Here is a 9,960-nt window from a genome sequence, read left to right as displayed (position 1 = left end):
ATTTAACAAGTAGTATATCATACTTGTCATATATGTAGAATATTTAACATTTAGAATACTCTTAAAACAAGTCAATATAAAAACCATATTTCACATTCACTGACATACCACCGTTTCTAAAAATACCCCCCCCCCCCCAATTTAAAATTTTATCAAATTAAGACCGAAATTCCATATTGTTTTATATTGATATAATAATTATGTTATACGTTTTTGAAGAATTTCAGCAGTTAACAGATATCACATCTCATCAACTTATAATTAAAATAAAAGAAGACTTATTTCCTTCAGTTAATAATCCCAACAATTATCAATAAACACATTTTCTAAACCATTTACATAAAAATATAATACAAAAACTGTCCATTGTATTAAACCGATATCGGTTGAAATCCACCTATGATAACTCAAGATCCGACAATATATTATTATACTTTTAATAATAATGAACCTTTTATTTCGACTTCTATTAACAAATTCAACAGCCTTTTTTTAATCAATGATGGAACATTAAATCTCCCATTTCTATTTTCGCTGTGGCTAAATATAGACGAAATATTTAATATAATCCTATGTGAAAGCGGCTTTCAAGGTTAGGTCGGCTGCTGTATTTATTGTCAGTTTATACTTACATTTCTGTTCCCTGTACTATATTTTGTGAACGGAGAGTATCTCTGCTGTGTGTTGTGCACTCATCAGTTCGTGCGTGACAAACTATCGAGGCGTAGCAGGAAGACAAGCCGGCGAATCTCCGGTTTCATTGACGAGTGTTTCAGTGAAGTCTTTCCATCGTTACAGTTGGGGCTTTTCTCTCTCATACTGCGGATGACATTCATTCAAACACACTGACCTCATTCACAAATCTAGATGTTACAATACCTATGGGGGTTTTTATCAGTGGAAAATATCCTGGACTTCTGTAAGCATTCTCAGTTCGAATTCTCGTTAATACGCAAGCCATTTGTCTGGAACTAAATTATTGATGTGTGTATGTATATATTATGAGAATACGTTCATTGCTGGGTAAGTAATATCCATTAAAAAGCAAATGTATTAATTTTAAAGTGTACGCGTGTTCATCGCATTGTTAAAACATGTTGTATTTGACAAGCAAGCGGTGCATGGTAACACTATTTAATATTATAATATGATTTTGAATTATGTTTTACAAACAAGATAATGTAATCACTTGTCCATGGCGATATTAATTTGCAAAAAGTTGAAAGAAATATTTAAACATGTTTTAGTTATTAAAAAAGAGTAAATTGTAGATATACAAAACGTAATTAGGTCCTATATACATGTAGGTGTAATTTCTTTAAAATACTCACCAGCCTCGGTGGTGTCGTAGTTAAGCCATCGGGCATAACGCTGGTATGTACTGGGTTTGCAGCCCGGTACCGGTTCTCACCCATAGCGAGTTTTCACGACTCAGTGGGTAGGTGTAAGACCACTACACGTTCACTAACCAATAACAGCTAACAACTAACCCACTGTCCTGGAAGGACAGCCCGGATAGCTGAGGTGTGTGCCCACGACAGCGTGCTTGAACCTTACTTGGATATAAGCAAGAAAATAAATTGAAAAGAAATGAAAATGTATCAAACACTAACAGCCGATTATGTACCAGGGCCCCGTTCCACAAAGCGATCGTAGCGCTAAGATTACCTTAAGTGTATATGTTAGGTGTGCAGTTACGGTGATCTTAGGGCTAAGATCGCTTCGTGGAACGGCTCAGAGCCGTGCGTGTTGTCGCTCATTGAAAGAAATATTTTATTTAACGACGCACTCAACACATTTTATTTACGGTTATATGGCGTCAAACATATGGTTAAGGACCACACAAATATTGAGAGAGGAAACCCGCTGTCGCCACTTCATGAGCTACTCTTTCCGATTAGCAGCAAGGGATCTTTTATATGCACTATCTATTAGACAGGATAGCACATACCACGGCCTTTGATGTACCAGTCGTGGTGGGTCGCTCATTGGTGCAAACACAATTATCTGTAGCTAATATATACTGTTGACTAGTCAGTGACGTATACGGTCAAATACAACAGGCAATTTCTGGCCCGATCAAAGTTAAAGTTTGTTATAATGTTTAACAACACCACTGGAGCACATTGATTTAGTAATCATCGGCTATTTGATGTCAAACATTTGGTAATTCTGATATATAGTCTTAGAGAAGAAACCTACTACATTTTAATGCACCATCCCATAGAATGGATAACATATACCACAACCTTTGATATGCCAGTCGTGGTGCACTAGCTGGGACGAGAACTAGCCCAGTAGGCTCAGCGAAGGGGATCGATCCTAGACAGATCGCGTATCAGGCTAGCGCTTTACCACACATATAAGGTTGCGCTGTCCCGATACGAGAATCAATAACTCCAAGTTAAACCATGTGATGAGAAGAGAGGAAGGAATGTTTTATTTAACGACGTACTCAGCACATTTTAATTACGGTTATATGGCGTCTGAAGGGGGCGGTGGTAAAGCGCTCGCTTGATGCGCGGTCGGTCTAGGATTGATCCCCATCGGTGGGCCCATTGGGCAGTTTCTCGTTCCAGCCAGTGCACCACGACTGGTATATCAAAGGCCGTGGTATGTACTATCCTGTCTTTGGTATGGTGCAAATAAAAAATCCCTTGCTACTAATAGAAAAATGTAGCGGGTTTTCTCTCTAGGACTATATGTCATAATTACCAAATGTTTGACATCCAATAGCCGATCATTAATAAATCAATGTGCTCTAGTGGTGTCGTTAAACAAAACAAGCTTTATGATGTCGGACGTATTGTTAAAGGCCACACAGAGAGATAAAACCGGTTTCCGCCACTACATGGGCTACTCTTTTCGATTAGCAGCAAGGGATCTTTTATATGCAGCATCCCACAGACATGATAGAACATCACACGGCCTTTGTTTCACCAGTTGTGGAGAACTGACTGGAACGACAAATAGCAGAATTGGCCCACTGACGGAGATCGATCAATGAGTTGAGATGTCAAAAATAAATATTCATTTCGTTTATAAGAATACTTTCTTGGCAGATAGAAAGTTGTTTAACACAAATATGTTAATATTGTCACCAGATGGTGTTTGCAAGACGTCAAACGAAGAATGGTGACAGCCATAATAACTTGGTAGAAATGTAAATTGATATAAAAGCAGACATATCTCCAACTAACACAATTAATGTTCCAAAACTGGACACTGGCTTTTTATTCCACACACGTTTTGACCCTCGTCCTGCTTGCCTGTGACAGAAGAACTATCGTTGTTTTTAACTAATACGCTACAACTTGGATATCAAAGGCCACTGTGTGTGTTATTTCTGTCTGCGGAAAGTGTATACAAATGACCTCTAGTTGCTAATCGCTTAGAGTGGTCTATATTACTTCATTCGTTTTAACTTCCATTTTCGTGCTTACGTGCAATTAAGATCCAAGCACGCTGTTTTTGGCACACACACAGATGTACACACCTCGGCTATCTTGCTATCTGTCTAAGATATGGGTTAGTTGTGTTTGTGTGTGTGTGTGTATGTGTGTGTGAGAGAGAGAGAGAGAGAGAGAGAGAGAGAGAGAGAGAGAGAGAGAGAGAGAGAGAGAGAGAGAGAGAGAGAGAGAGAGAGGGAGGGAGGGAGGAAGAGAGAGATAGGGAGGGAAAGGGGGGAGAGAGAGAGAGAGAGAGAGAGAGAGAGAGAGAGAGAGAGAGAGAGAGAGAGATAGAGAGAGAGAATCAATGTAGTTGTCTTACACCCCACTGTGTCTAACCCAGTACCTTCCAGTCACCATGCCAGCGAGGACGGCAGCTATGCCAGCAGGTACTCTCATTCTAACCATTCCTTGGCATGCAGTGGTATACCCATGACGGCGTACCCCAACCTTAGTAAGATGTAAGAAAACAGAACGTTCACCATCATCATCATCATCATCATCGTCATCATTGCCGTTATCTTCATCATTGCCGTTATCTTCATCATTGCTTGCCTTTGTTGGAGTGTCATTAAACATTAATTAATTAATTCATTCATTCATTCATTCATTCAAAAATGCATTCATTCATTCATTCATTCGTGCATTCATTCATTAATTCATTTATCCATTGATTCCTTATACATGTAGATTACTGACTTCGTACATGTGGTTGGCTGTCATTAATTATTAAATTACGTGCAACATACATGTATGTGAAATAATGTGTAAAGACTTCACATCATCTAATCTATATATAATCATGTTCATTTAAAACAAACCCTTCTTTCTCGTCTCTGGGTCGACTGTCCGTTTGACGCCTCCTCCTCTTATAGGCAATCCTGGATCCTCTATAGAAAAGGAACTCTCTCCAGTTTACTGGACAAATACCTGGAGAAAACACCAAGAGAACCATACAGCTGACATGTTTTATCATTGATGAAAAACACACAAGTTTGCGCTTTTAGAGATACATGTGTACACTCTGAAGTGAAATAAGTGTGTCTGTTTTATTTAATGACGCCACTAGAGCACATTGATTTATTAATAATCGACTATTGGATGTCAAACATTTGGTGATTGTGACATATAGTCTTAGAGAAGAAACCTAAGTTACATTTTTCATTTTTCCCATTAGTAGCAGGGTATCTTTTATATGCAAGATAGCACATACCACAGCCTTTGATATCTCAGTCATAAGTAGGTAACACCTATATATACAGGGTCATCCATGTGTATTGGCCTGCATATTGAACTTGTCTGAAACGACCTTTATATTGTTTTATTTTAGGACTGGTTTGAAAATGACTTTTATAAAGTTGTGTATGTTACGTTTTATGACGTGGTATTTGAAGTACGACAGGAGTCGAAATGCTGCCGTCCCGATCATTTTGTTTTGTTTTTTGGTCAACATCACAACGGACCGGGAGATATTTTTTTATATGTCATCCCGTTTATATTCATACACTAGTTTGAGTTTTTTTCCGGCAGGTTTTTATTCGGGTCGGCAGATATTGTAGTTTACCGGACCGAATATTCGTCAGGAAAATATCATCCAATTTCGACCCCTGCAGGATAGACTGTATATTTAGTATTGACGTGGTGTTTTTTCTGTTATTTAATCAACAGAGACAAAGACAAGTTGGATATATACAGCTGCTGGTTGTACAAGCTCTGCGCCGCCGCTCGATACGGAGAGGAGATCTAGCCATGGATCAATGTCTTGGCGCTCACGACGACCCGTACATAGGACGATCATAGCTGGTCGAGGTAATGTAATTAGTTAGTGTTTTGTCTAATCCACTTTATTACATAAGGGAAAGACGTAGATTTCACCTGATGCGCGGTCGGTCTAGGATCGATCCCCATGTGTGGGCCAATTTGGGCTATTTCTCATTCCAGCCAGTGCACTACAACTGGTATATCAAAAGCCGTGGTATGTGCACGTGAACTTTAGGCAATTCAACCTTAGTGAACCCTTTGGTCATCCATGAGTGTTATGTCGTTGAATCAAGTCCGGGGAGGGATGTAGCCTAGTGGTAAAGCGCTTGCTTGATTTTGATTGGAAACATATTTTATTGTATATAATATATATATATATATATATATATATATATATATATATATATATATATATATATATATATATATGATTGCTTAATACGCGGTCAGTCATGGAACGATCCACGCCTGTGGGCCCATTGGTCTATTTCTCGTTCCAGCCAGTACACCACACCTGGTGTATCAAAAGGCATAGTATGTGTTATCTTGTCTTTGAGATGGTGTTATAAAAGATCCCTAGTTACTAACGGAAAAATGTAGCGCCTTTCCTCTTTTAGACTAAATGTCAAAATTACAAATAAATGTGTTAATATATCAGTGTTCTCTAGTCGTGTCGTTAAACCAAAAAACGTTTTATTACATAAGGTGATATATCAGTGTTGTAATGTGTCTTCTCCCTTGTTTACTATGACGGTCACATACATTATAATCGGCTCGCTGTGTACATTATGTTAATTTGAATTATGTCTATGCATATGTCCGAAATAATGTTCATGCATGTGTGCCCTGGGCTCACACTTCAGCTAGTTGAGCCGTCGATATCAGAGCTTAATTAATTGTAGTTATTGAGAAAGAAGTCGATCTAGTGGAACTATGGCTGCTTGGTGCAGCTGTTTTGATTAAGTCAGGTAACTGCTTAATGAAGGTTTCACTTAATATAGGTGGATCCTTCTGCAAATTAAAGAATAAGAAATATTTATCAACTCTGTGCACTGCCGCATTAATATTACTTGTGTCTACACAAATAGACATAGCGGATGTGTTTTAAGACATTTATATTTATTTATACTAATGTTTTCTATCGATTATTGGGGACGTGATAAGAATTCATTTGCTGAAATATATTGTGAATACACCTGGTTACATAGAGGTGTGCGGTTAGAATTGATGACTACTTAACATAGGTGGTTGCTATAGACAGATGGTTGCTTAGTAGAGGTCGCAGAAAACGATGACAATCTCACACAATCAACGAAAACCTAAATGTATGGGCTCTCATTTTTGTAGGGGGTGGGTGGGTGGGGGGGGGGGGGGGAGGGGGTGGGGGGCGCGGCAGGAGGGAGGGGAAGGCTTGTTTTTGCCCGAAGCCTGAATTAAACGAAAATGCCCGAATCTGGATAACAACATTTATTCATATTAGTATTACTACCAAACAGCTACATAAAGTTGCAAACGAATCACTACGCGTTTTTACATGGATTACAACTAATTTGCATGGTAGAATGACGGAAATACATGGTAAAAAGGTCTTAGGTTAGCACATTTTGCCCGAATATCTTTATAAATGTTTTCCCGAATTTAAGATTTTGCTCCTGCCCCGTCCCGTCCCTGTTTCGTACGCTCATGAAATTAACACACTACACTACAGTTAAAAATGTACAGTTATTTTAAATCTGGTTTTCAAGACTATGTAAGTAATCGAATGCCACGCTGTGTTATTTACGTTTTATTTTACAATTCGTTACATTCCTGTAGTATTCTCTGTTTGTGTGCACATCAGTTACACGCTTCCGTAACATTCCTGTAGTATTCTCTGTTTGTTTACACATCAGCTACACGCTTCCGTAACATTCCTGTAGTATTCTCTGTTTGTGTGCACATCAGCTACACGCTTCCGTAACATTCCTGTAGTATTTTCTGTTTGTGTGCACATCAGCTACACGCTTCCGTAACATTCCTGTAGTATTCTCTGTTTGTGCGGACATCAGCTACACGCTTCCGTAACATTCCTGTAGTATTCTCTGATTGTGTGCACATCTGTTACACGCTTCCGTAACATTCCTGTAGTATTCTCTGATTGTGTGCACATCTGTTACACGCTTCCGTAACATTCCTGTAGTATTCTCTGATTGTGTGCACATCTGTTACACGCTTCCGTAACATTTCTGTAGTATTCTCTGTTTGTGTGCACATCAGTTACACGCTTCCGTAACATTCCTGTAGTATTCTCTGTTTGTGTGCACATCAGCTACACGCACATCAGTTACACGCTTCCGTAACATTTCTGTAGTATTCTCTGTTTGTGTGCACATCAGCTACACGCACATCAGTTACACGCTTCCGTAACATTCCTGTAGTATTCTCTGTTTGTGTGCACATCAGCTACACGCACATCAGTTACACGCTTCCGTAACATTTCTGTAGTATTCTCTGTTTGTGTGCACATGAGCCACACGCTTCCGTAACATTCCTGTAGTATTCTCTGTTTGTGTGCACATGAGCCACACGCTTCCGTAACATTCCTGTAGTATTCTCTGTTTGTGTGCACATGAGCCACACGCTTCCGTAACATTCCTGTAGTATTCTCTGTTTGTGTGCACATGAGCCACACGCTTCCGTAACATTCCTGTAGTATTCTCTGTTTGTGTGCACATGAGCCACACGCTTCCGTAACATTCCTGTAGTATTCTCTGTTTGTTTACACATCAGCTACACGCTTCCGTAACATTCCTGTAGTATTCTCTGTTTGTGTGCACATGAGCTACACGCTTCCGTAACATTCCTGTAGTATTCTCTGTTTGTGTGCACATCAGCTACACGCTTCCGTAACATTTCTGTAGTATTCTCTGTTTGTGTGCACATCAGCTACACGCTTCCGTAACATTCCTGTAGTATTCTCTGTTTGTGTGCACATCAGCTACACGCTTCCGTAACATTTCTGTAGTATTCTCTGATTGTGTGCACATCAGCTACACGCTTCCGTAACATTCCTGTAGTATTCTCTGTTTGTGTGCACATCAGCTACACGCTTCCGTAACATTCCTGTAGTATTCTCTGTTTGTGTGCACATGAGCCACACGCTTCCGTAACATTCCTGTAGTATTCTCTGTTTGTGTGCACATGAGCCACACGCTTCCGTAACATTCCTGTAGTATTCTCTGTTTGTGTGCACATGAGCCACACGCTTCCGTAACATTCCTGTAGTATTCTCTGTTTGTTTACACATCAGCTACACGCTTCCGTAACATTCCTGTAGTATTCTCTGTTTGTGTGCACATGAGCTACACGCTTCCGTAACATTCCTGTAGTATTCTCTGTTTGTGTGCACATCAGCTACACGCTTCCGTAACATTTCTGTAGTATTCTCTGTTTGTGTGCACATCAGCTACACGCTTCCGTAACATTCCTGTAGTATTCTCTGTTTGTGTGCACATCAGCTACACGCTTCCGTAACATTTCTGTAGTATTCTCTGATTGTGTGCACATCAGCTACACGCTTCCGTAACATTCCTGTAGTATTCTCTGTTTGTGTGCACATCAGCTACACGCTTCCGTAACATTCCTGTAGTATTCTCTGTTTGTGTGCACATCAGCTACACGCTTCCGTAACATTCCTGTAGTATTCTCTGTTTGTGTGCACATCAGCTACACGCTTCCGTAACATTCCTGTAGTATTCTCTGTTTGTGTGCACATCAGCTACACGCTTCCGTAACATTTCTGTAGTATTCTCTGTTTGTGTGCACATCAGCTACACGCTTCCGTAACATTCCTGTAGTATTCTCTGTTTGTGTGCACATCAGCTACACGCTTCCGTAACATTCCTGTAGTATTCTCTGTTTGTGTGCACATCAGCTACACGCTTCCGTAACATTTCTGTAGTATTCTCTGTTTGTGTGCACATCAGCTACACGCTTCCGTAACATTCCTGTAGTATTCTCTGTTTGTGTGCACATCAGCTACACGCTTCCGTAACATTTCTGTAGTATTCTCTGTTTGTGTGCACATCAGCTACACGCTTCCGTAACATTCCTGTAGTATTCTCTGTTTGTGTGCACATCAGCTACACGCTTCCGTAACATTCCTGTAGTATTCTCTGTTTGTGTGCACATCAGTTACACGTTTCCGTAACATTCCTGGCCTGGGGTGTAGCTCAATGATAGAGTGCTCGTCTGAATTGCGACGGGTAACAGAATCGATCGCCGTCAGTTGACTCGGTTTTTTCCCCGTTCCAACCATGACTGGTACATCAAATACTGTGGTATATGCTGTCATCGTTTACTACTCTGTCGTAAAGAGTAGCATGTATGACGGTACCGGGTTTCCTCTCTTTCTCGCTGTCAACCACATGTCGAAATAACCTTATGTATTAGTCGTAGTTTAAAATATGCTGAGCGGTCGTTAAAGAAATATTCCTTCCTTTCTTCCGCCACATTTCTATTCCGCTGTATCTAAATATAGACGGAATATGAATATTCAGCGCCACTGATGTATCTTATTGTAAATTTACACTCTTTTTTTTCATCCGATATTTTTCTGAACAATGAGTATGTAAGCGTTGCATTGTGCAGCTGTCAGTGACAAGCTGTCGAGGCGTAACATGAAGGCTAGTCGCTTTAAAGGGACATTCCTGGGTTTTCTGCATTGTAAGATGTTTTCTACTAATAAAATACTTCTACGATTAAACTTACA

At 39.8% G+C, this 9,960-nt stretch overlaps 1 protein-coding gene across 2 annotated transcripts in view; it reads left to right on the top strand.

Moving 5' to 3' along the window:
* The first annotated feature begins 804 nt into the window (after positions 1-804).
* LOC121384337 (5-hydroxytryptamine receptor 4-like) overlaps positions 805-9,960 on the top strand; it is a 90,381-nt gene continuing 81,225 nt past the window's right edge. The window contains exons 1-2 of one of the 2 annotated variants that reach the window (XM_041514686.1): positions 805-919; positions 5,118-5,258. The gene's annotated coding sequence lies outside the window, so the exon portion shown is untranslated. Of the gene's footprint in view, positions 1,024-5,117; positions 5,259-9,960 lie in introns of both variants that reach the window. The other variant, XM_041514685.1, reaches the window with a different exon arrangement.

Source organism: Gigantopelta aegis, chromosome 10, assembly GCF_016097555.1.
Source record: "Gigantopelta aegis isolate Gae_Host chromosome 10, Gae_host_genome, whole genome shotgun sequence".
Lineage (NCBI taxonomy): Eukaryota > Metazoa > Mollusca > Gastropoda > Neomphalida > Peltospiridae > Gigantopelta > Gigantopelta aegis.
The sequence above is the reverse complement of the archived record's forward strand: the minus strand, read 5'-3'. Positions and strand labels throughout refer to the sequence as shown.